At 47.1% G+C, this 27,521-nt stretch overlaps 1 long non-coding RNA gene across 2 annotated transcripts in view; it reads left to right on the top strand.

Annotated features, from left to right (window-relative positions):
• LOC129388052 (uncharacterized) overlaps positions 1 to 27,521 on the top strand; it is a 226,920-nt gene that overhangs the window by 191,952 nt on the left and 7,447 nt on the right. Inside the window, exon 4 of one of the 2 annotated variants that reach the window (XR_011890669.1) lies at positions 17,133 to 17,252. The exons of the other annotated variant lie outside the window; for it this stretch is intronic. This is a non-coding gene — a long non-coding RNA (uncharacterized lncRNA). The remainder of the gene's footprint in view (positions 1 to 17,132; positions 17,253 to 27,521) is intronic. 2 annotated transcript variants of the gene reach the window in all.

Raw genomic sequence — 27,521 nt, 5'->3', positions numbered from 1 at the left:
TTAGCGGTCCTGTAATCTCTGCATCTTGATTCCTTGTTTTTGAAAAAAGCGCAAGTCCACTTGGCGATGCCATTAATGGTGCGCTTGACCAATATCTGGTTCCTTCAAACAGTCAGGTTCTTTCCACCAAAAAGTCACGATCTCCAAGAGTCTTCTTTGTAACGCCGCACCTGAGTAATTGGCTGGGTTGCTCCGAAGGACGGTGCTGCCACTGAGCAGGTCGACTTGGATCAGTCAATTTTTCGAGGTGTGGTACTTCTCCAACTGCACATATATTGTTCGTGGAGCAATGCCAGTATGCCAATTTAAGGGAGTATTCAAATGAAACAAGTTGAGTTCTTCAAGCTTTAGTCTGTCAGGGATTTCAGCACGGAGGCCATCACTGACTTTTTCAAGCTTCATATCGAGGACTCATATTGGTGGTTAGGCATTTTGCAACTAGAAGACGTGGTAGACTTCTGACGGTCTTTTCGGTAATTGCACCGTGGCTGACTTGAACACATGCAAGTGTTTCTGTGGTCAGGCGAAGAAACACAAAGTCATCGGTGCACCCACTTTTGGAAAGAGAGCCATCAGGCACGTCACTCAGGAAAGTTGCAGCTGTCCTTCTTGAAACAGAACAGTGCGGTTTTGACGGAGACAAGGAGGGAGACTCCTTGTTCATTGCGATAGATCCTCGTATCAAACTGCTGCTCCATCAAGTCTAAGGATTTGGACTTAAATAAGGTCTATGCGATTTCGGCAGGTGGGTACCTACCAACACTACGCCGAACAATCGGACACGAGATTTCTGTATTTCAAAGTATGCCAATGCCAACTGTGCCACAGCCACTGCAGCATAAAATAATTTTATGATTGGTTGGCAATTAGACTCAAAATAATTCTCACTGCCTGAAAGAATGGAAGTGACCCAAAGGTGAGTAAAAGTCCGGAGAGATTGAAAGCCAGTAAGACAAAAGGAAAGCCGGAGGACAGGAAAAAACAACCGATATCCCCTTGATGGGTCACTGCAGAGACGCCCTGTATGTGAAGGCGAGGTCAAAGGGATTCTTTGCATCCGCCGTGAACTTGGATGTGTCCAAAAACCGAGCTTCAGCTCAACCTTCACTGTCCCTTTTTCGCCGTACATGGCTAAGCAGCACACAGTCATTCGCGATGTGGTCAATCCCACACGTGCTCGGGTCCGTGGTGTCGCAACACACCAAACGCCTGCCTACGCAGACGCCCCTGCGGGAGCCCATGTAGGGCAGGTTCCCATCGTTGTTTTCTGAACACTCGTATACAACCCAAAAAGTGAACAACTTTTGAACACTTGCAATAAATGTCCTCGCCTTCAATTTTGAAAGCTGGACACTAGGTCAGCCTTCCGCTGCAGTGTCGATATGCAACCTCTTCCCTTCACAGACTAAGCACTTGAGTGGCACCAACTGCATGTTGCATTTAGTCTACATCCCTGGGAGCTTCAGACTTCGACTAACAAGAAGGCACTTCATAGTGTCCAATCTTTCACTCTCCATTCACTGTGTATACCCTATACCGTTTTTTCAAGCGTGCCATCTAATTCTCATAAAGGATGCCTGGTAATTAGAAGAATTATTATAGTCTTGCAGCTCACCTTCATTCGTTGACGTCGATGAGAACAGCCAATTGAGGCCACTGAAGACCCTCGTCACAAAGGCCCTTACCGCACGCCGCTTCTTGTGGCGATGCATTCGCTTGGTCCAAAAGACGATGTGCCCGGCAGCCACAGCTTAGGCCTAACTTCTGCTCCAAGAGGCAGGTAGTGGGGCTCGGATATCCCAGGTTCGGACATGAGCAGTCAAATCTGCATCAATTCTCAAAGGGGAACGTTTCTCCGGAAGTTCCTGTGGACAGGTTGTCATCCTGTGAAATTGGGTTGTCGGCAGCATACATAGAGGAATGACTGATTTAACAGCTACCAATCTCTCACTTTCCATTCACTTTGTATGCCCTGTCCCGTTTCGTCCAGCGTGCCATCTAATTCTCGTAAAGGATGCCTCGTTAATCAGCAGAAGAATAAATTAAATTTTCTTGCAGCTCACCTTCATTCGTTGACGTCGATGAGAGCAGCCAATTGAGCCCACTGAAGACCCTCGTCACAAAGGCCCTTACTGCAACGCCGCTTTTCGTGGCGATGTATTTGCTTGGCCCAAAAGACGATAACAACTTAGGCCGAACTGCTGCTCAAAGAGACGGGTAGTCGGCCTCGCAAATCCCAGGTTCGGACATGAGCGGTCAAATCTGCATCAATTCTCAAAAAGAAAAACCTTTCCGGAGGTTCTTGTGGTCGGGTTGTCGTCCTTTGAGATTGGATTGTCAGCAACATACTTTGAGGAATGACGGATGTTGCAGAACTCTCAGCACTGTCAGCAAGAAAAAATGTGCTTGGTCAAAATCATTCAGATGTCAAGTTCACTTTGTTACGGTATACATCTTCCGACCAGCACTCTGACCCCTCCAGGCGGTAAAGTTGTTCAAGAGTTCGTTGTGCTTTTTCTCTATATGACCTTGTCACGAGACATCAGAATGCGGTTGCTACGGCAAAGGAATGGTCCTTCAATTACGTCCAGGTTCCACAAAGGCCTTGTACTATTTTCATCCACAAGAAGCCGGACAGAACCAGACGTGTTATAAACCAAGTGACCAGATCACGGCTACAAAACATACTTCTGCACCACCTGTTTCATAGCTTCCCCGCACTTGGTATTTGTTATACTTGTACACACTGCAGCCACCTGCCTAAAGTAGACAGCATTCACGCATCAAGAGAATTACAGGCAAAGAACTAGCGCAAACAGCAAGCAAGCAATTAGGGAACTCCGAGGAGCACAGTTGCATTTAGCACCAGGACAACAGTAGTGAATTAAGAAAGATCAATGCTAGGTGCAAGCAGGAGGCAAACACATATCAAAGAACAAAGACAAGGCAAGATGCAGGTGACTGAGCACCATCACATATATAGGAAGAGGGAGAAAGATGGTGAAAGTACTGATGGCAAGGCACTTATAGGCAGGCAAGAAACTAGTGGCTGGCCAGAGAAAAGCACCCAACAGCATCTAGGCAACGACAGGCGGCACGCTTGGCGGCAAACAGCAAGCAAGCAGCTAGGAAGCAGGGAGTAGCTTACTAGCGGCATGGCACCGAGAGCAGCAAGCGTGCAACGGCATGCCTTACACTAGATGCAAGCAGGCGGAAGGAAGAGAAAGCATCATGCAATTACAGGCAGGCAAGAAACTAGTGGCTGGCCAGAGAAAAGCACCCAACAGCATCTAGGCAACGACAGGCGGCACGCTTGGCGGCAAACAGCAAGCAAGCAGCTAGGAAGCAGGGAGTAGCTTACTAGCAGCATGGCACCCAGAGCAGCAAGCGTGCAACGGCATGCCTTACACTAGATGCAAGCAGGCGGAAGGAAGAGAAAGCATCATGCAATTACAGGCAGGCAAGAAACTAGTGGCTGGCCAGAGAAAAGCACCCAACAGCATCTAGGCAACGACAGGCGGCACGCTTGGCGGCAAACAGCAAGCAAGCAGCTAGGAAGCAGGGAGTAGCTTACTAGCGGCATGGCACCGAGAGCAGCAAGCGTGCAACGGCATGCCTTACACTAGATGCAAGCAGGCGGAAGGAAGAGAAAGCATGATGCAATTACAGGCAGGCAAGAAACTAGCGGCATGGCACCGAGAGCAGCAAGCGTGCAACGGCATGCCTTACACTAGATGCAAGCAGGCGGAAGGAAGAGAAAGCGTGATGCAATTACAAGCAGGCAAGAAACTAGTGGCTGGCCAGAGAAAAGCACCCAACAGCATCTAGGTAACGACAGGCGGCACGCTTGGCGGCAAACAGCAAGCAAGCAGCTAGGAAGCAGGGAGTAGCTTACTAGCGGCATGGCACCGAGAGCAGCAAGCGTGCAACGGCATGCCTTACACTAGATGCAAACAGGCGGAAGGAAGAGAAAGCATGATGCGTGTTAGTGTTTAATCACAATGCAATAGAAAGTGGCTCAAAGTTGGTGGAAGCACCAGTAGGAAGCTAGTTGCACGCAGGCAAGGAATGACAGCATTTCAGAAGCATGCTGAATGCATTGATCTACAGGGCGACAGGCAGCGAGCTAGTGGGGGGGGGGGGGGGGGGGGGGAGTTAGCGGTCCTGTAATCTCTGCATCTTGATTCCTTGTTTTTGAAAAAAGCGCAAGTCCACTTGGCGATGCCATTAATGGTGCGCTTGACCAATATCTGGTTCCTTCAAACAGTCAGGTTCTTTCCACCAAAAAGTCACGATCTCCAAGAGTCTTCTTTGTAACGCCGCACCTGAGTAATTGGCTGGGTTGCTCCGAAGGACGGTGCTGCCACTGAGCAGGTCGACTTGGATCAGTCAATTTTTCGAGGTGTGGTACTTCTCCAACTGCACATATATTGTTCGTGGAGCAATGCCAGTATGCCAATTTAAGGGAGTATTCAAATGAAACAAGTTGAGTTCTTCAAGCTTTAGTCTGTCAGGGATTTCAGCACGGAGGCCATCACTGACTTTTTCAAGCTTCATATCGAGGACTCATATTGGTGGTTAGGCATTTTGCAACTAGAAGACGTGGTAGACTTCTGGCGGTCTTTCCGTAATTGCACCGTGGCCGACTTGAACACATGCAAGTGTTTCTGTGGTCAGGCGAAGAAAAACAAAGTCATCGGTGCACCCACTTTTGGAAAGAGAGCCATCAGGCACGTCACTCAGGAAAGTTGCAGCTGTCCTTCTTGAAACAGAACAGTGTGGTTTTGACGGAGACAAGGAGGGAGACTCCTTGTTCATTGCGATAGATCCTCGTATCAAACTGCTGCTCCATCATGTCTAAGGATTTGGACTTAAGTAAATAAGGTCTATGCGATTTCGGCAGGTGGGTACCTACCAACACTACGCCGAACGATCGGACACGAGATTTCTGTATTTCAAAGTATGCCAATGCCAACTGTGCCACAGCCACTGCAGCATAAAATAATTTTATGATTGGTTGGCAATTAGACTCAAAATAATTCTCACTGCCTGAAAGAACGGAAGTGACCCAAAGGTGAGTAAAAGTCCGGAGAGATTGAAAGCCAGTAGGACAAAAGGAAAGCCGGAGGACAGGAAAAAACAACCGATATCCCCTTGATGGGTCACTGCAGAGACGCCCTGTATGTGAAGGCGAGGTCAAAGGGATTCTTTGCATCCGCCGTGAACTTGGATGTGTCCAAAAACCGAGCATCAGCTCAACCTTCACTGTCCCTTTTTCGCCGTACATGGCTAAGCAGCACACAGTCATTCGCGATGTGGTCAATCCCACACGTGCTCGGGTCCGTGGTGTCGCAACACACCAAACGCCTGCCTACGCAGACGCCCCTGCGGGAGCCCATGTAGGGCAGGTTCCCATCGTTGTTTTCTGAACACTCGTATACAACCCAAAAAGTGAACAACTTTTGAACACTTGCAATAAATGTCCTCGCCTTCAATTTTGAAAGCTGGACACTAGGTCAGCCTTCCGCTGCAGTGTTGATATGCAACCTCTTCCCTTCACAGACTAAGCACTTGAGTGGCACCAACTGCATGTTGCATTTCGTCTACGTCCCTGGTAGCTTCAGACTTCCCCTAACAAGAAGACACTTGATAGTGTCCAATCTTTCACTCTCCATTCACTGTGTATACCCTATACCGTTTTTTCAAGCGTGCCATCTAATTCTCATAAAGGATGCCTGGTAATTAGAAGAATTATTATAGTCTTGCAGCTCACCTTCATTCGTTGACGTCGATGAGAACAGCCAATTGAGGCCACTGAAGACCCTCGTCACAAAGGCCCTTACCGCACGCCGCTTCTTGTGGCGATGCATTCGCTTGGTCCAAAAGACGATGTGCCCGGCAGCCACAGATTAGGCCTAACTTCTGCTCCAAGAGGCAGGTAGTGGGGCTCGGATATCCCAGGTTCGGACATGAGCAGTCAAATCTGCATCAATTCTCAAAGGGGAACGTTTCTCCGGAAGTTCCTGTGGACAGGTTGTCATCCTGTGAAATTGGGTTGTCGGCAGCATACATAGAGGAATGACTGATTTAACAGCTACCAATCTCTCACTTTCCATTCACTTTGTATGCCCTGTCCCGTTTCGTCCAGCGTGCCATCTAATTCTCGTAAAGGATGCCTCGTTAATCAGCAGAAGAATAAATTAAATTTTCTTGCAGCTCACCTTCATTCGTTGACGTCGATGAGAGCAGCCAATTGAGCCCACTGAAGACCCTCGTCACAAAGGCCCTTACTGCAACGCCGCTTTTCGTGGCGATGTATTTGCTTGGCCCAAAAGACGATAACAGCTTAGGCCGAACTGCTGCTCAAAGAGACGGGTAGTCGGCCTCGCAAATCCCAGGTTCGGACATGAGCGGTCAAATCTGCATCAATTCTCAAAAAGAAAAACCTTTCCGGAGGTTCTTGTGGTCGGGTTGTCGTCCTTTGAGATTGGATTGTCAGCAACATACTTTGAGGAATGACGGATGTTGCAGAACTCTCAGCACTGTCAGCAAGAAAAAATGTGCTTGGTCAAAATCATTCAGATGTCAAGTTCACTTTGTTACGGTATACATCTTCCGACCAGCACTCTGACCCCTCCAGGCGGTAAAGTTGTTCAAGAGTTCGTTGTGCTTTTTCTCTATATGACCTTGTCACGAGACATCAGAATGCGGTTGCTACGGCAAAGGAATGGTCCTTCAATTACGTCCAGGTTCCACAAAGGCCTTGTACTATTTTCATCCACAAGAAGCCGGACAGAACCAGACGTGTTATAAACCAAGTGACCAGATCACGGCTACAAAACATACTTCTGCACCACCTGTTTCATAGCTTCCCCGCACTTGGTATTTGTTATACTTGTACACACTGCAGCCACCTGCCTAAAGTAGACAGCATTCACGCATCAAGAGAATTACAGGCAAAGAACTAGCGCAAACAGCAAGCAAGCAATTAGGGAACTCCGAGGAGCACAGTTGCATTTAGCACCAGGACAACAGTAGTGAATTAAGAAAGATCAATGCTAGGTGCAAGCAGGAGGCAAACACATATCAAAGAACAAAGAGAAGGCAAGATGCAGGTGACTGAGCACCATCACATATATAGGAAGAGGGAGAAAGATGGTGAAAGTACTGATGGCAAGGCACTTATAGGCAGGCAAGAAACTAGTGGCTGGCCAGAGAAAAGCACCCAACAGCATCTAGGCAACGACAGGCGGCACGCTTGGCGGCAAACAGCAAGCAAGCAGCTAGGAAGCAGGGAGTAGCTTACTAGCGGCATGGCACCGAGAGCAGCAAGCGTGCAACGGCATGCCTTACACTAGATGCAAGCAGGCGGAAGGAAGAGAAAGCATGATGCAATTACAGGCAGGCAAGAAACTAGCGGCATGGCACCGAGAGCAGCAAGCGTGCAACGGCATGCCTTACACTAGATGCAAGCAGGCGGAAGGAAGAGAAAGCGTGATGCAATTACAAGCAGGCAAGAAACTAGTGGCTGGCCAGAGAAAAGCACCCAACAGCATCTAGGTAACGACAGGCGGCACGCTTGGCGGCAAACAGCAAGCAAGCAGCTAGGAAGCAGGGAGTAGCTTACTAGCGGCATGGCACCGAGAGCAGCAAGCGTGCAACGGCATGCCTTACACTAGATGCAAACAGGCGGAAGGAAGAGAAAGCATGATGCGTGTTAGTGTTTAATCACAATGCAATAGAAAGTGGCTCAAAGTTGGTGGAAGCACCAGTAGGAAGCTAGTTGCACGCAGGCAAGGAATGACAGCATTTCAGAAGCATGCTGAATGCATTGATCTACAGGGCGACAGGCAGCGAGCTAGTGGGGGGGGGGGGGGGGGAGGGAGTTAGCGGTCCTGTAATCTCTGCGTCTTGATTCCTTGTTTTGAAAAAAGCGCAAGTCCACTTGGCGATGCCATTAATGGTGCGCTTGACCAATATCTGGTTCCTTCAAACAGTCAGGTTCTTTCCACCAAAAAGTCACCATCTCCAAGAGTCTTCTTTGTAACGCCGCACCTGAGTAATTGGCTGGGTTGCTCCGAAGGACGGTGCTGCCACTGAGCAGGTCGACTTGGATCAGTCAATTTTTCGAGGTGTGGTACTTCTCCAACTGCACATATATTGCTCGTGGAGCAATGCCAGTATGCCAATTTAAGGGAGTATTCAAATGAAACAAGTTGAGTTCTTCAAGCTTTAGTCTGTCAGGGATTTCAGCACGGAGGCCATCACTGACTTTTTCAAGCTTCATATCGAGGACTCATATTGGTGGTTAGGCATTTTGCAACTAGAAGACGTGGTAGACTTCTGACGGTCTTTCCGTAATTGCACCGTGGCCGACTTGAACACATGCAAGTGTTTCTGTGGTCAGGCGAAGAAACACAAAGTCATCGGTGCACCCACTTTTGGAAAGAGAGCCATCAGGCACGTCACTCAGGAAAGTTGCAGCTGTCCTTCTTGAAACAGAACAGTGCGGTTTTGACGGAGACAAGGAGGGAGACTCCTTGTTCATTGCGATAGATCCTCGTATCAAACTGCTGCTCCATCAAGTCTAAGGATTTGGACTTAAGTAAATAAGGTCTATGCGATTTCGGCAGGTGGGTACCTACCAACACTACGCCGAACAATCGGACACGAGATTTCTGTATTTCAAAGTATGCCAATGCCAACTGTGCCACAGCCACTGCAGCATAAAATAATTTTATGATTGGTTGGCAATTAGACTCAAAATAATTCTCACTGCCTGAAAGAATGGAAGTGACCCAAAGGTGAGTAAAAGTCCGGAGAGATTGAAAGCCAGTAAGACAAAAGGAAAGCCGGAGGACAGGAAAAAACAACCGATATCCCCTTGATGGGTCACTGCAGAGACGCCCTGTATGTGAAGGCGAGGTCAAAGAGATTCTTTGCATCCGCCGTGAACTTGGATGTGTCCAAAAACCGAGCTTCAGCTCAACCTTCACTGTCCCTTTTTCGCCGTACATGGCTAAGCAGCACACAGTCATTCGCGATGTGGTCAATCCCACACGTGCTCGGGTCCGTGGTGTCGCAACACACCAAACGCCTGCCTACGCAGACGCCCCTGCGGGAGCCCATGTAGGGCAGGTTCCCATCGTTGTTTTCTGAACACTCGTATACAACCCAAAAAGTGAACAACTTTTGAACACTTGCAATAAATGTCCTCGCCTTCAATTTTGAAAGCTGGACACTAGGTCAGCCTTCCGCTGCAGTGTCGATATGCAACCTCTTCCCTTCACAGACTAAGCACTTGAGTGGCACCAACTGCATGTTGCATTTCGTCTACATCCCTGGGAGCTTCAGACTTCCCCTAACAAGAAGACACTTGATAGTGTCCAATCTTTCACTCTCCATTCACTGTGTATACCCTATACCGTTTTTTCAAGCATGCCATCTAATTCTCATAAAGGATGCCTGGTAATTAGAAGAATTATTATAGTCTTGCAGCTCACCTTCATTCGTTGACGTCGATGAGAACAGCCAATTGAGGCCACTGAAGACCCTCGTCACAAAGGCCCTTACCGCACGCCGCTTCTTGTGGCGATGCATTCGCTTGGTCCAAAAGACGATGTGCCCGGCAGCCACAGCTTAGGCCTAACTTCTGCTCCAAGAGGCAGGTAGTGGGGCTCGGATATCCCAGGTTCGGACATGAGCAGTCAAATCTGCATCAATTCTCAAAGGGGAACGTTTCTCCGGAAGTTCCTGTGGACAGGTTGTCATCCTGTGAAATTGGGTTGTCGGCAGCATACATAGAGGAATGACTGATTTAACAGCTACCAATCTCTCACTTTCCATTCACTTTGTTAGCCCTGTCCCGTTTCGTCCAGCGTGCCATCTAATTCTCGTAAAGGATGCCTCGTTAATCAGCAGAAGAATAAATTAAATTGTCTTGCAGCTCACCTTCATTCGTTGACGTCGATGAGAGCAGCCAATTGAGCCCACTGAAGACCCTCGTCACAAAGGCCCTCACTGCAACACCGCTTTTCGTGGCGATGTATTTGCTTGGCCCAAAAGACGATAACAGCTTAGGCCGAACTGCTGCTCAAAGAGACGGGTAGTCGGCCTCGGAAATCCCAGGTTCAGACATGAGCGGTCAAATCTGCATCAATTCTCAAAAAGAAAAACCTTTCCGGAGGTTCTTGTGGTCAGGTTGTCGTCCTTTGAGATTGGATTGTCAGCAACATACTTTGAGGAATGACGGATGTTGCAGAACTCTCAGCACTGTCAGCAAAAAAAAATGTGCTTGGTCAAAATCATTCAGATGTCAAGTTCACTTTGTTCTGGTATACATCTTCCGACCAGCACTCTGGGCACTCTGACCCCTCCAGGCAGTAAAGTTGTTCCAGAGTTCGTTGTGCTTTTTCTCTATATGACCTTGTCACGAGACATCAGAATGTGGTTGTTACGGCAAAGGAATAGTCCTTCAATTACGTCCAGGTTCCACAAAGGCCTTGTACTATTTTCATTCACAAGAAGCCGGACAGAACCAGACGTGTTATAAACCAAGTGACCCGATCACGGCTACAAAACATACTTCTGCACCACCTGTTTCATAGCTTCCCCGCACTTGGTATTTGTTATACTTGTACACACTGCAGCCACCTGCCTAAAGTAGACAGCATTCACGCATCAAGAGAATTACAGGCAAAGAACTAGCGCAAACAGCAAGCAAGCAATTAGGGAACTCCGAGGAGCACAGTTGCTGTTAGCACCAGGACAACAGTAGTGAATTAAGAAAGATCAATGCTAGGTGCAAGCAGGAGGCAAACACATATCAAAGAACAAAGAGAAGGCAAGATGCAGGTGACTGTTTGAGCACCATCACATATATAGGAAGAGGGAGAAAGATGGTGAAAGTACTGATGGCAAGGCACTTATAGGCAGGCAAGAAACTAGTGGCTGGCCAGAGAAAAGCACCCAACAGCATCTAGGCAACGACAGGCGGCACGCTTGGCGGCAAACAGCAAGCAAGCAGCTAGGAAGCAGGGAGTAGCTTACTAGCGGCATGGCACCGAGAGCAGCAAGCGTGCAACGGCACGCCTTACACTAGATGCAAGCAGGCGGAAGGAAGAGAAAGCATGATGCAATTACAGGCAGGCAAGAAACTAGTGGCTGGCCAGAGAAAAGCACCCAACAGCATCTAGGCAACGACAGGCGGCACGCTTGGCGGCAAACAGCAAGCAAGCAGCTATGAAGCAGGGAGTAGCTTACTAGCGGCATGGCACCGAGAGCAGCAAGCGTGCAACGGCATGCCTTACACTAGATGCAAGCAGGCGGAAGGAAGAGAAAGCATGATGCAATTACAGGCAGGCAAGAAACTAGTGGCTGGCCAGAGAAAAGCACCCAACAGCATCTAGGCAACGACAGGCGGCACGCTTGGCGGCAAACAGCAAGCAAGCAGCTAGGAAGCAGGGAGTAGCTTACTAGCGGCATGGCACCGAGAGCAGCAAGCGTGCAACGGCATGCCTTACACTAGATGCAAGCAGGCGGAAGGAAGAGAAAGCATGATGCAATTACAGGCAGGCAAGAAACTAGTGGCTGGCCAGAGAAAAGCACCCAACAGCATCTAGGCAACGACAGGCGGCACGCTTGGCGGCAAACAGCAAGCAAGCAGCTAGGAAGCAGGGAGTAGCTTACTAGCGGCATGGCACCGAGAGCAGCAAGCGTGCAACGGCATGCCTTACACTAGATGCAAGCAGGCGGAAGGAAGAGAAAGCATGATGCAATTACAGGCAGGCAAGAAACTAGTGGCTGGCCAGAGAAAAGCACCCAACAGCATCTAGGCAACGACAGGCGGCACGCTTGGCGGCAAACAGCAAGCAAGCAGCTAGGAAGCAGGGAGTAGCTTACTAGCGGCATGGCACCGAGAGCAGCAAGCGTGCAACGGCATGCCTTACACTAGATGCAAGCAGGCGGAAGGAAGAGAAAGCATGATGCAATTACAGGCAGGCAAGAAACTAGTGGCTGGCCAGAGAAAAGCACCCAACAGCATCTAGGCAACGACAGGCGGCACGCTTGGCGGCAAACAGCAAGCAAGCAGCTAGGAAGCAGGGAGTAGCTTACTAGCGGCATGGCACCGAGAGCAGCAAGCGTGCAACGGCATGCCTTACACTAGATGCAAGCAGGCGAAAGGAAGCGGAAGCATGATGCCCGTTAGTGTTTAATCACAATGCAATAGAAAGTGGTTCAAAGATGGTGGAATCACCAGTGGAAACCTAGTTACAGGCAGGCAAGAAATTACTGGCTGGCCAGAGAAATGCACCATGCCAGCATCTAGGCATTGAAAGAAGGCACGCTTGGCAGCAAGCAACAAGCAAGCAGCTAGGGAGCTGCGAGTAGCCCACTAGCGGCTTGCAGCAAGAGTGCAGCAAGCATGGAACAATACGCTTACACTTGATGCAAGCATTCGGAAACAAGAGGAAGCATGATGCATGTTAGTGTTTAACCACAGAGGCGTAGGAAGTGGTTGAAAGTCAGTGGAAATACCTATGGAAACCTAGCTACAGGCAGGCAAAGAATTACAGCTTTCTTTCTTTGTACGGGACATTTTGTTCTAGAGGTGCTAGACTGCTAGACACGACGGGACATAACATATCTACGTGGCCTTAGTGATCAGAGGAGATGCAAGGCAATTTGCAAAACTGCAAAATAGTGACAAATGTCACCCTACTTACATTATGAAGACAATGCTGCCACAGCCATAACAGCCGAAGCTTCGTGGAGAAGCTTCCCTCCGGAGGAGGGCGCTAGCTGCCCACAGGAAGTGAAGACGTGATCCTTGAAGAGAGGCTGTGATTAACTGCACAAAAGACAGAAAAAGCGATTAGGAGATATATATGTTCAAATTTGAATACCAATATGTGCCATTTCAAGAAGTTAGGCTTGCATTTACGTTAAAGATATAGTTAATAGGTATGCCTTTCTCCAGAAGTACCTTTTTAATGCATGTCATATTAGTGCTTTATTACATATTATTATGCTGAAGTCTTTTACCCTGAAGAGAAGGAATGCAACGAATAGCTGTTCTGTGACAGCTGTCATAAATAGTGTTGGATAACACTAAACTGAGCTTGCCCTAGCCGTGCCCAGAGAGACTCCAAAAAAGCCATGCAGAACATAGAAACAGTTGAGAGGACAGTGACATGGACATTGCCACTGGAAACATCCAAAATGCCTATGCTGTCCGCTAACTACAACAACAAATCAAACTAACGAAAATCAGTGCTCCTACAAGAAATTCTCCCACAACTACCGACAGTGCAATGAGATATGCAGCCACTATTAACATCACAGCAATTTAAACAGCAAGTCCCAGCAGACCGAAAAATATGCAGATCCCACTCAGTGTGGGAATCAATATAAGAAGAGCTCTCTATGCTCCATCCAACACGCAAGTGGTGAGCCAATGTTAAATGTCACCTTTCTTGCACCACTGCTGTTTACGTAGTATACAGAACACAAAAGAGAAGATGTTAGCTTGAGGCGTGTACTATGCTTCATAACCTCCAAGGGGGTTGAGCATATTCATTGCCTCACATGGCACATTGCACCGTGGCAGAAATATTAAACTTTAAATGAATTATGGGGCTGTACTTGCTAAAACCACAATCGGATTATTAAGCATGTTGTAGTGATGGACTCCAGATTAATTTTGAACGTATCCTTAAATCTAAATGCACAAGCATATTTTCTTTATTTTGCCTTCATCGAAATGCGGCTGCTTTAATCGGGCTGAAACCTGCGACTTCAAGCAATGCCGTAGCTGTGCGACTGCTTCCGTAGTGCCGCTTAGACCTCACGGTAATCTTTAATGTTGCTGTTTCTGCGCGCCTTGCTTAAGTTGCACGCTTGACACGTTTGCATGGTGCTCAACCATGCTTTTCAGAAATAGTAGAAACGTACCGTATCATAGCTTGGAAGTTAAATTGATCCTGTTAGCCCGCAGATGCAGTCGTGTGCCTCAGGGGCGTGCCCATCGAGGCACCCAATTAGTAGCGTTTCCTTTCTTCACGTCACCTTTTCCCACTGCAGCCCTTCCTCCATGCAGCTAGTCTAGAGGGTGTTGCTCCATGTATGCGGGTTGCAAGCGAAGAATGTTAATGCTGTTCTTCACTCGTTTTGCGACTTCTTCGATTCTACCGATTCTCTGCCTCCTCTTCCGCCTCCCCTCTACCATTCTACACAACTTCCCACTGGATTTGCACGTTAGTAGAAGGTATGCACCGAAACTTTTGCAGTTCTTTTGCGGGGTGTCACAGATAATTACTGTGAAGGACTGTCAAGAGGCTAATGTGTCGATGCCTAGGGACATCCAGAGGGCATTGTGTACATTCGACACGGTGCAAAGGTCCGAACGAGTTTCCTTATCACCTTCCCCTCTGCAGTGCTCCTGTCATGTATACAGATGCTCTGAAGCACCCCCTGACGAGTTGTGCCAGACAGCATCAGCAGCACTAGTGGGAAAGTCAAAGGAAGTGGCATAAAAAGCTTCGCTTTTAAAACGCACGTTCGAGTAAGTTTGGGCAGGGATGGAAGCAGCCAAGGAAGTTTCGGAGCAGCAAATTTTTCACTTTTGAGCAGGTTTGGGGCGTGATTTTTTCCGTTTTAAAAAATACATTGTCCTCCACCCTGTCCTCCACCCGACTGTGGCATGAAGCTACAAAGGAACCCCAATGGATTTATCAGAAAGAGCCATTAAATTAAATACCGAATGTGCCAACTAAATGTGGCCAAAGAAAGAAAGAATAAACATTTTTTTATGTACAGTTGATTAGCTTGTGTTAATGCCAGACGAGTTTTTTTTTTTTTTTTTCATTGTGAACAAGCAATAAATATTCAATTTTAATGAACATATTATACCTTACTTATTCAGTAAGGTGTCAATGCAAAGGTCGTGGAACACGTCGAAAAATTACCGATAAGAGCGTGTATAGTGACCTACGTCTTGCGTAGTCGATTTTCCGAACAAAAAAAAAACGCCTGCAAAATTTAAAAATATGAAAATACACGTGACTACGCGTCCCCGCACCATTATATGGTATAACAGGTCTCAGACGTTAACATCGTCACCAGTGCATCCTTTATATTATGAACGTGTAAACCTGGGCGCGGTCAGGACAGCGGGTTACAGGACAGCGCTACTTCGCGTTTGATAAGGGCCGAAGATGCACCCCAAAATCTGATGACACGGCAATAAAAAAGCGCAGCCGCTCGTTTCCAGTGCCCCTATTTGACGAGGTTCGTGTAAAACTTGATGCAATCGTTTGTGCGCAAAAGCGTTCTTGAGGTCACGGCGCTTTATTACTATTATTATTATTATTATTATATTTATTTTATTTATTTACTTATTTATTTATTTGTTTATTGATTTATTTCACAGGTTTTCTTTCTCGTTAAAAAAAGTCTTCGCGAATTCTAGGTTGTTTTAAATGTTGTTATCGGTCATTTGTCAATGTCATCCACAACTTTTTCATTGACATCTCATGGATGAGGTAAATTTATAAATTTAAATAATTCAACTATTTGTACACAATGAAGGAGAAACATTCAGTGACTACCGATTATGATCTTGCAGCCTTCCCTTCCCCTTTGTATTGGGCGATCAAGGAGAGTTCGGATCTGGCACCCATTAGAAGAATCCGGTTAAAAAGTGTACATATAAACACAAATCTAACATGCAAAAAAGAAAAAAACACGCAATCACTTAGTGGAGAGGGAAAAACACCAAAATAAAGGGGGGGCGAAGCGGCTGGCCTTATGTTCACATAAGCGTTGGTTGACTTCACTGAACAGGTTTGCCGCCTCTTATGGCTTTCTCTGGAGCTATAAACACCCATCAAGGTAGTGAATTCATGCCGTTCGCGTATGCCCTCAGGTAATTTTGAATTTCTGGCGACCCCCAGTTAAGATAGCAGAAGAGACAGACACTGACAGATGGACAGGACAGACGGACGGACAGGCGGACAAGCTAGAAAGAAAAATGGACGGTCGGGCGGGTAGACGGACAGACAGGACAGATATAAACAGAGGGAAGACAGACCGAAAGAAGGATAGACAGATGGACAAACAGACGGGTAGACAGACCGACGGGCGGACATGTGTACAGACAGGACAGAATGACAGAAAAGACGAACGGACAGACAGAAAGACAGGCAGACAGGCTGCAAGATGGGCAGGCGGACGGGCGTAATGGTGAACAGATTGGCTCAAAATGGCCTGAAGTATGCAAAGAATGCTAATAACATTAAAAACAGCGACAATATCGCTTATCTCGATATCGCGCATTTTTATGAAGAGCACATCCCACTAGAAACAAAGGGGCAGCATACCAGAGCTACAGAGACCCGCCTCCCTAATGAATGCAATATGCATTGCTTGCAGAAAGTCGCAAATTCAAAACCACAACTTCTGTCACGCTGATATTGCTTGTTTATGATTACCGCTCCATAACGAAATCGCGTTAACGAAAGCCTCGTCCCAGTTCCGGTCGACGCGAAAACTAAAGTGAAAAATACTTAAAAAAGTGGCGCATACTCATGTGTTATTTCTTTCGAAACCTAAAGAGATGCAGTACCAAAACAACGCAAAAGAAAATAGATTTTTTTTTTTTTTTGTACCAAGGACTCGCTTCTCCTTAATCGCATGACACAATGTGCCTGTAAAGAGTGCACCGCCGCGAATAGAGGCATGATGAGGCGAAGCCGCCGTACGGCACACTTTTGGGAAATTGAGCAAGTTCACTTGGGGGGGGGGGGGGGGGGTGGGCAAGTTCACTTGGAATCATTGGCGTGGCTAGGTCGTCTGGTACCCGGGGCCCATAGGTCTTCTGTCACCCCCCCCCCCGCACCCCCCCCCCTCCAGGTGTAGTCGAGGAAGGCGAGGATGTCGACAATTTCCGGGTGTCTTCAAACGTTTACGACCCCCCCGTTGCTACGCCACTGCTTGGGACTAAGCAGGGCTCCCGCGAAGCGATGACGGGAGGCGGTTTGCCCACCAGAAATAAGAATTCGTTGCCGAGTAAGATATCTTGCGGACGTAAATTAGGGCCAATATAGTTGACAATTATCCACATTGCCCCATAGGCTGCCCTGTCACCGGCATCGGCTCACTTGGACTCATGGTCATCCTGAGAAGTCCTTCCAAGTGGATTCACCTCGCCGACTCCCTTGCTGCCATTTGTAAATTGCAATGTGTGCCGCAAGGTAATTAGTTAAAAATTTGAATGTTGGTAATTAGTCGGTTATGCATTTTGATCTCGTGCATGTAATGTCCGCCTCTCCGAGGGGACCAGGTCGCCGACAAGACTGGTGCTGTTTCAGAGAGGCGACTTTTAAAATTTGCTTAGTCTTCGCAGAAACCCCTCGTATATGCTTTGACGATCTAAACTACGATCTAACTTAGGTTGCCACAAAAACAAGGAACTACGCCGAATATGGCCTACTCAGCCGAGTCAGGTTTGTCTCGGCGAAACTGTAGAGCTTAGGTTCAACAGATGATTGGGAATGAATGATAGTGTGGTTATACGAATTAGGACAAGACCACTCTTATTAAAGTTCCTTTTCGCAGGCCATATTGGAGTGGAATTTGTTACCGGCTGGGGTTGTGAGGGAAAACTATGTTGATTTATTTTACACTATGTTATGCCCCTTGCAATAAGTCCGTTAGAGTTGCGTGATTCGTTTGAATACTTTTTTTTTTCAGCCTTGACACTTCTAGCTTGATTTTCAGTTAGCGAAACGCTGGCTATAGCGACGGATTGGTCCCTTGCTAAATCTATCGAGCGCTAAACCAAGCACTCAGCAGCACTGTGGTTGACATCCCAGATAACAGACAAGAACAACTTCTGCAACTGTAATTGATGGGCCAAAACACTTTCCACGTTCCCCAGTTCGAGCGAATTCGCCGAAAGACTTATCCCTTTATCATCAACTTACGTTTGTGAAACTTCGTTTGTGAAATGGTTTACGAGATCCTTAAAACGACTAGAAAATAAAAAAGCGCCTCTATTGCCACGCTAAAGCTAAGGCAAGCTCAGCTGCGTGGGAGAAATATTACGCTGCTGAAGCTGCGTACTTAATTGGAATTCGCGATGCCAAGCGCTTTTTTCACTACGACCTGCCAAACATTTTACTTACTAATCCAAGAAAATTCTGGCAGGTGATAAACCCTAAAGAAGCGCATATGAATTATTTTACTAACGAGCTGGGTAAATCGGTGACAGATTTAACCTGCGCTAATATGTACAACGCGTTTTCTTTAGTCTTCACTAGTGAAATGGACACACTTCCTCCTTCGCCAATCACAAATATACAATGCAACAAAATGTCAGCCATCACATTCACAGTACGTGGGCTTTTATCTGTGATAGAAAATATTTAATTGTCTTCATCATCTGGCATCGATGACACTAACTCTAAACTACTAAAAAACACGGAACATATTTCTGCAGAGTTTCTCTATTATTTTCAGAGTCGCTTTCCACAGACATCATGCCAGACGAGTGGAAGATGGGGAAGGTTATTCCAGTCTACCAATCGGGCAACAAAGATTCTCCCCTAAATTACCGCCCCATCTCATTGACAAGTGTTCCCTGCAAGATCATGGAGCATGTAATCTACTCTCATATTATGAGACTTTCTAGACGCTGACAACTTCTTTCATCCTTCGCAGCACGGGTTCCGCAGGGGCCGTTCTTGCGAGACCCAGCTTGCACTATTTCCTGACGTTCATGCTAATCTTGACCATAACAAACAGACGCCATATTTTTGGATTACGCGAAAGCGTTTGACAAAATAGCTCACCGACGCCTATTACTAAAACTTTCTCGTTTGCATTTGTGAAGAGTGCAAACATTGCACTCGTCACATCAGGCGTACCACAGGAGCCCGTCCTTAGCCCCCTTCTTTTGTTAATTTACATTAACGACTTACCCTTGCATGTGTCCTGACATATCCGTATGTTTGCCGATGACTGCGTTATTTACCGCGCAGTCAATACCATCACTGACCAAGCAACTCTTCAATCCGACCTTAACCTGGTACAATGGTGCGATGCTTGGCTGATAACACTCAACTCTAACAAATGTAAACTTGTCTCATTTACCCGTCCTCATCACCCTCTTCGCTTTTCTTATCGGATTGGTGACGTCACCGGGGAATCAGTGGAATCCTACAAATACCTAGGTATCACACTGGCTAATGATCTAACCTGGAATGCGCATGTTACTAATGTTATTTCATCGGCTAACAAAACATCGGGATTTCTAAGACGCCACCTTCGCCTTGCTCCATTGCATGTAAAACTGTTGGCCTACAGATCAATGGTAAGAACGAAACTTGAATACGCATCTGCCATCTGGGATCCGCATCAAGCATATCTCGCCAATGCCCTCGAGGCAGTTCAACATCGCGACACCAGGTATATTCGTTCCAGATACTCTTACAACGTCATCTTTAAAAAAAAAAAACAATCTTCCTTGTCGCTTCCATCCTTTCGTCGCCGCATTTCTTGGCCACCCTCACTAAACACCTTCGAGACACCCGCAATCTCCATCATGAAAGCACCGGTACAGCAACGCCGGCATGGCCTGTCGTCTGCAGCAACATCGACACAATTCACGGGTGCCATGTGCGATTTCGGTTCTTTGGTTAGCGGCTGCTAGGCATCCCAGTCTCGAATTTTTTCTGCGCGTCCTCCCTCGTCACTTTCGTTTTGTAGTTATTTATTTTACCGCGTTTACGCGTACCTACCGCTGCATAGCCACAACGAATGAAACAAAGCAGCTGAAGCAAAGGCAACAACGAATAATCCACGCCAACGTGCTGTGTACAAAGCGGTACACATGGTGGCCATCATTACAATAAATACATCTGAATGCCTTTACTACGTTTGCATTTTATTTTGATGTTTCCATGTATTAGGGAAAATAAATGTTGCTGAAAAAAAATTGACAAATTTATTATAAGACGCATACGTTGCGGTTTCTGTTAAAAGCTTCAACGAAGACTACCTGGAGACCGTGTATCACCGACATATACCCCTTGAACTACTGTGCCTTTGAAAGCTCAGTGCTCCTTAACTTCAAAGGACCTTCGGCATGCTCGTGTGACTAGAACAGCGCGCGGATGATGACCTTGGTTACGACGAGGCCGACGGCGAAGCGAAGAGCTGCGCTCTAATACACCCGATATACAAGCTTTCCGTTGCTCGATAGGTGCTACATAAAAGTGCTTTTCCGAGCATGAGAGAAGCCCGCGAATACGCGCAAAATACGCCTGGCCGCTCGAGGCACTTTGCGCGTATTCGCGGGTTTCTTTCACGCTCGGGAAAGCACTTTTATGTAGCACCCATTGCAAATCGTGTCGAACATTCCTAAATACGAATAAAAAGGAGTGCATACAGAAGCAAATATTGTCTAGGCGTCAGCCACCACTGTGTTTGTTTTTTTAGCCCAACCACCTTCAAAGAAGCGGCGGCACGCTTCCTCACTTCCTCATTCCTCACTGCGTAGGCCTTTTCTGTTCTCGTCCTTCTTCCGCCTCGCGTTCGCCCCACGGAACATTTGAACCAAAAATCAGGCAGTTTCTAATCAGGCACCTTTCTAAAACACCAAAAACACCACTCTTACAACGATAAGACCTATGGTAAGCCAGAAAAAGCGCAAGAACGAAATACGGGTGGCGACGCCTACTCAAGTTCCCGCACCTGGTGGCTGTGACGTCATGCATCTTTATGGCATCTTCTAGGGCCTACTAATTATATACAGCGGTACAGATTGACTACATTGCGTTCTAAAGGAACCAAATATTTAACATGGCAAGTTTCGGGAACCTTTCCTCAGCCAACGCGGCGCACATGCGAAAACATACTTTGGAATCCCTGACGTCACGATGACGTACCGGCGCTGGGGTTTCGGCGCGAAAGTCAAATACTGATACTTGGACCTTTATTTTCTCATCTAATAAGTTTTTTTTTGAAATGACTGCCTGCAGGGTTCTGAAACAATGCTTCATTAGTCTAAACTGATTTATTGTTTCGCTTTAGTGTCCCTTTAAGGGCTCAATTCGACACAGGCACATCCGAAAATGCTCTGAAGGCCTGTCAGCACACTTAGGCATATCGGTGCTCGTACTTTGACAGGAGATGGCGGATGCACGCGTGCACACTGTCCCGTGACAATTGCCCCTTCCCACGCTTATGCTTCGCCGCAATAATTCGGCTGTGCTTCACCGCGTATTATTGCTGTACTGGGGCGAAGCTGACACTGGGGAACCGGCATTATGCAACGCGTCGCGCTTTCCGTGCGTCAAACTCATTCGCGAGAACCACAGAGGCGGAATCGATGCCATTGCTGACAGCGGCGAATTCCTTCAATGAAAAACGGCACAGAACGGCAAGCTTGGTAGCGAACGTCGAAGCAGCTAGGCCTAGCGCTGCCGCGGTGGTGGTTTGGGCTAGCCGCCAGCAGATATGCGTGCGAAAGCGCCGGTTCGAGGCAGCGAGGTAATCAAAATGGCGGCGGTGATCACTTATTAATGCAGTTTTGGACCTGCGGTCACGGGAAAAAAATTCCGGAAAATCGGATCGCGAAGGGCTCTTGCGTCTGAAATTTCAGACGTTCTTATACATTGGCCTTAAGGGGGACGTGGTGGTGCTGCGAAGCCGCCCGAATTATCGGACGTCCGGAAAGCCGGTCGTTCACTGTACACCATGGCAACTCCTCCAGCCGACGACATGGCATCAAAGACGATTCGTTACGATCCCTCTCTTACTAGAGCCAGCACTACCGCGACTTTCGTTTCCTTTGAATAAAGTTGCAGTTAACTTTCACTGATACAAGCAAAAAATTTCCCGAGTTTTCCCTGAGCATTTCCCCAAGAGCAGCGAACGGCTCTTGTGCCCGAAATTTCAGACTTTCTTAGACATTGACTCTATGGCGTACGTGATGGTGCCGCGGAGCCGTCGGGCGTCCGGGAAGTCGGCCATTGACTGTAAACTCCTCCAGCCGACGACACGACGTCAAAAGATGATTCGTTACAATCCCTCAGTTACGCGAGCAAGCATTACTGCGACTTTCGTTTCCTTTCAATAATATTACCGCTAATTTTCCCTGATATAAGCACAAATTCCCTAAGTTTTCCCTGAGTATTTCCAGACTATTCAAAATCACTGAGAATTCCTCGTTTTTCCGGTTGGTAGACACCCTTTGCAAGAAGCCACTAAGGCAGTGTAATTTACTGTAGTGGAAAAAAATAAATAAACCGCACACTCGAGAAACAAAAAATGGTACCAGTTGAGATGCATCACCGCGAAAATGTGTGCGAAGCACTGACGAACAAGCCGCATCGGAAAAAAATATATAACGCGCAGTAAAGGAAATACTATATAGGAGGAGTTTTAACAGATGACATGCGTCAGCGAGATTAATAAACAACAAAGAAAACATAAAACCACCTTTGATAGCATGCACGAATACAATCGCAGTCGATAAACAAATAATTACGAATGATGGATGCTGCACGCAGACCGAGCACACCAACAGTCCTTGAGCAGCGAAGATTGATCGAACAGAATGGTTTTCGCTTGCACTTTTGCCTAGACATTTGATCGGTTGAAGCGATTAGATGCGCGATAAATAATGCATGGCTTTTCCTATGCAAGTTTCGTTGAGGGCGAGGAGGTTTTCGCGGTGGATGGCGATGTATTCGAGATGGCGGATATGGCCATTGCATATCATTTTCTTTGCGACCTACTATTGCCTTCGGTCTGCATGCAGCGTTAATTCTTCATTGGTAACTTGTTTGAGGGCACTAATGTCCCTGCATGCAATTACGTAGTCGCGGGTTTTTTTTTTTTTTTTTTTTTTTTTTAATTATCGCGCTTTCATTCCAGTCCGCAAAAAATGAAAACCACAGCAGCGACAATCATAGAAAGACATTATTTTGATGTTTCACAATAGGCTCTGCCATTTCTACGTTGAAGATTTTGCATTTAGATCAATGCTTCGAAAGTTGGTTCATTTCTTTGGCATTTAATTAATTACCGAAGCTCAAAGTAACAAAATTCTTTGACCTGCTCAAGAGGACAGTAGACAATATTTTACATTCTTGTATCTCGCGCGAGGATTTCTTTAGTATGGCCTAACTTGGGTGAAACACTACACCCCGAGTAACCCAAATATAACAAGAACCTGTAAGCGCTCCTTCGCTATAATTTTGTTCATTTGTATCAAAGGTACACGTGCGATGACGCCACTCACGACGTCATCGTGCTTAGGCATTGGTGGCAGATATTTCGCGATGGAATTTCGCTTGCGGAGGTTAGACGGGGCAAGTGGAGAGAGCGTTTAAGTTTGCGGTGAAGCCCGCCTCCTGAAATCATAAGTTCGCGGCACTGAAATATTTCTATCTCGGCTATTAACAAGCCGATTTGACAAATTTTTGCGGCAGAACGCTCCCTAGAGGGAATACGCAACACAACTTGCAGCGTATAACCAAAATTCGCTATGGGGCCTGGTGAGGGGCCCTTTAAAAATCAATGACAATATCTGTTATCTCGATATCGCGAGTACTTCTGAAGAGCACGTTCCACCAGAAACAAACAAGAGAGCAGAGCACGAGAGCTACAGAGGCCTCAATAATGAAAGTAAGATGCACTGCATGCAGAAAGTCGCAACAATCAAAACGAGAGGTTATATCAAACAGAAGGTAGTTATCAGCATTATTAAATAACCAAATCAAGACTTAGAGGGCCCCTCAACAGGCCACGCAGCAAACTTCGGTTATAATAGCGAAGATAGAGATATTTCAGTGCCGCGAACCCATGATTTCACAAGGCGAGCTCCACGGCATAGCGAGACAATCCATTCGCCCCGTCTAGCCTCCGCAAGCGAAATTCCTTCCCTGCATTCTCCCATACCGGAGCTGAAGGACCCCGTGACGCATACGTCACGGGCCCCGCCTTCATTTTCTTTTCTCCTCGCTTTTTAGCGGCGCGGCGCACTTCCGCTGACGGCGTCGCGTGCGAGCTGTTGTGATTAGACAGCTTTAGTTTAGCGTACGCAACTTATAGCCTATGCTATAGTGTAGCGTACGCTAAGCAGCGCATGTTTTTCAGTTTTAGTTGGCCTGCGAGATCTTCCAATCCCAGAGGCCATATGCCGTCGTTGCGGCTGTCTTTTGACTGTAGCGATAGGTGTCGCTGACATCTCGAATTCTGTCGTTAGGCTTCAACTCGTTCGAAACGAGAAGTGATCTCGAAAACACCACAAGGTTATCCATAATACTCTGTCGTCGAATCGGCTGAGACTAAGCGAAAGCCGTTTACACAGTCATTTGCTACGAACGAAGTGCATTTTACAGAAGCAACGCCAAGTTCAATTCGAAGCGGGCAGCCGGGAACGCCGCCATGTCTCACGCACACTCAGCAAACCACGCAAAGACGCTAACGATAAATTTGACAAATAGCGTGCGTACGCTATACACTAGACAGTTTTAGTATAGCGTACGCTATACCATTGCGTACGCTAAAAAATAGCGGATCGTCACTGCGCATGCGCTGAACGCTAAACGAAATAGCGGGCGTACGCAACACAAACGACTTAGCGTAGGCGTTTTAGCGTAGCTTGCGGGAAACATGGCGGCGGTCTCGGCTGCCCGCTTCGAATTGAGTTTGGCGTTGCTTTTGTAAAATGCACTTCGTTCGTAGCAAACGATTGTGTAGACAGCTTTCGCTTAGTCTCAGGCCGCTTCGACAACAGAGTATTATGGATAACCTCGTTGTGCTTTCGATATCGCTTCTCGTTTTCAACGAGTCGAAGCCTAACGAAAGAAACGTTCGAGATGTCAACGCCACCTATCGCTAGAGGCGGGAAATAGCCGCAACGGCGGCATATGACCTCTGAGATCCGAAGATATCGCCGGCCAACTAAAATTGTAGAAAACATGCGCTGCTTAGCGTACGCTACACTTAGCGTATAGCGTACGCTAAACTAAAACTGTCTACTATTCGTCGTTTAGCGTTCTGCGCATGCGCAGTGACGACCCGCTATTTTATAGCGTACGCAGTGGTATAGCGTATGCTAAACTAAAACTGTCTATTGTCTCGTTTCGCGCAGCGCACGAGGCAGACAAGCGAGGCAGACAAGCGGATCACAGAGCATAAACCCGCGCTGGAACACAGTTGGAAATGATGTAGTTCTGGTGTCTGCGACCACAACAGCACGACGTGGGAACAAGCAGACGAAACGGAAGTGCATCTCTCTTCTTGCGGTACGAAGTAAAACAAGAACACGCAGACATTTGGTTTGTGTTTTATTATTTCTCTAAGCTTTAATTTGTCCATTATAGCAACAAATTACACGAATAACAGATGTTGGCTCGAATAATTTTCGAAGTGACGTGTCACAACGAGTGACGTCACAGTGCGAACACGTGTACGTAAGCGCACTAGCACGTGTACGTCATCTCCAGCTTGGAGCGCGGCGGCCGCGAAGAGAAGGAAACACGGCGTTCTGTTTGAAATTTCAGAGCTTTCCGCGGCGCGTAGCGATGTAATACTTTGCAGACACAATCGTTATCGCGATGTGTATGCTCTGCGCTTGTCAGCTCAATATGGCCAGGCCTGGTGAGGGACCCCCTAACCGTACAGCGCAATGTGCCTGTAAAGGATGCCCCACCGCAGATAGAGGCACGATGCGGCAAAGCCATCGTACGGCATACATTTTGAAAATCAAAGTTCACTTGGGACTAAGCAGGGCTCCATCGCCACGATTACGGGAGGCGGTTTTTCACCAATTCCCCACCAGAAAGGAGAATTAGTTGTTGAGTAGGCCGAATTAATCTTACGGGCATTAGTTCCACTACCATTTGAAAATTAGCAACACTGCACCATAGTCTGCCCTATCTGCGGCATCGGCTCACTTGGAATGTCGACGCTAAGGAACGTTGGCCCTAATTAGGCAAGGAAAATCACAATAACCGAGATATTAGAGAGGCTCAAATTGGGTAAATTAGGGAAAAAAATGCTAATCACTAATCGGAAGACTCGGAAGAAAGCCGTGCAGAACATAAGGTCAGAGGACAGTGACTTGTACCGAAAAAGTACGGGCGGAAACGAAACGCCCACACTACCGCGGACTACAACAAATGGAAGAACTAAGTAAGCAAAATCGGAGAAGTCGAGAGCGATTGTACAGGAAAATCCCCGCTCGAATACCGCCAGAGCAGCAACGAGATACGCAACCACCACCAACGTCGCGGAAAACGCGGGCGCGTTCGAGCAGTCTGGCCGAGCCATCAGTGAGCGGTAAAATCGCGGCACTCTAGAAAGGTGCAAAACACGCTGTAGCTGCACGAAGCTAGTACAAAAACGGCGTTATTTGCTGTACTGGGAAAAAAAAAATAGAGACCCCAAGAAAGTTCGGCCGCAGTTCCACTCCGTGAAGGTGGATGGCCAACCAGCGAAACTGTACGGATGTTATAATGCGCAACACAGAAATACGCAAATACGAGAACAAGCACACATCCAAGGGCACAAGCGTACGTGTTAACATTGGCCAGACAGGCCTACGTGTTAGCGCGTGCCTCATAGATCACAGGAATTCGTTAACCGGCGCGCCATGTTATAATCTTGCCTGACATTGTAAATCGTGTTCATCTTCGGAAACACGGTCATTTTCTTCCGTCACCCTAACCAAAACCACACGAGAAGCCTATCATATCACCAGGAACGCCGCACTGTGTGCAAGTCAGCCATGGTTATTACTGCACGACAAAGAATTCAGTTTTATTATTCCACGTTAACACGTGCCTTGGATGTACGCTTGTTTTTGTAGCTCGTCATGAAATGAGCGATGCGTCTATTTTCTAGATATGGATTTTTTTCCATACGTGCGCATCAGGAATAAGTCAGCGCGTCATTTTTTTTTTTTTTTTTGTAATCGACCCACAAGCACTTGAACTCTCTAACGGCAACGTCACACCGCGAGCTGTACAAAAAAAAGAGAAAATAATGAAATTTAAATAACTAATTTAAATAAATTCATAAAATTTTTTCGACAAATAAAAAATACGAAAGCTGTCTTCACCCGGTAAATGTTACGCATTTTAAAAGCAGGGACGGCCGGGAAGCATCGATAACGATATTATTCCAAATTCTATAATTTTCGTAAGCACTCGCAAAAATTCCGCGATAGTTATACAAATTGCAGTAAACGTTCGCTTACCAATTAAATTAAACAAGCACGGCGTCCCGCGCCCGCACTGCAACCAACGAACACCTCACTCGATGACCACTGCACACTATCGAAACGCGCCGGTAGGGTCGAGATCGCCGGCAGTCGAGATCGCCGGCAGCGGAACGCTAACGAGTCGTGCAGCCTATACGTTACACGGAGAGAACAAAGCGCCGACGAAGCCGCCTGCCATCTCAGCCCGTCCGTTCTCGTTATGCCCGCCGCAGAAACTATTTCT

This window comes from Dermacentor andersoni, chromosome 10 (genome assembly GCF_023375885.2).
Source record: "Dermacentor andersoni chromosome 10, qqDerAnde1_hic_scaffold, whole genome shotgun sequence".
In the NCBI taxonomy this organism is placed as follows: domain Eukaryota; kingdom Metazoa; phylum Arthropoda; class Arachnida; order Ixodida; family Ixodidae; genus Dermacentor; species Dermacentor andersoni.
The sequence above is the reverse complement of the archived record's forward strand: the minus strand, read 5'-3'. Positions and strand labels throughout refer to the sequence as shown.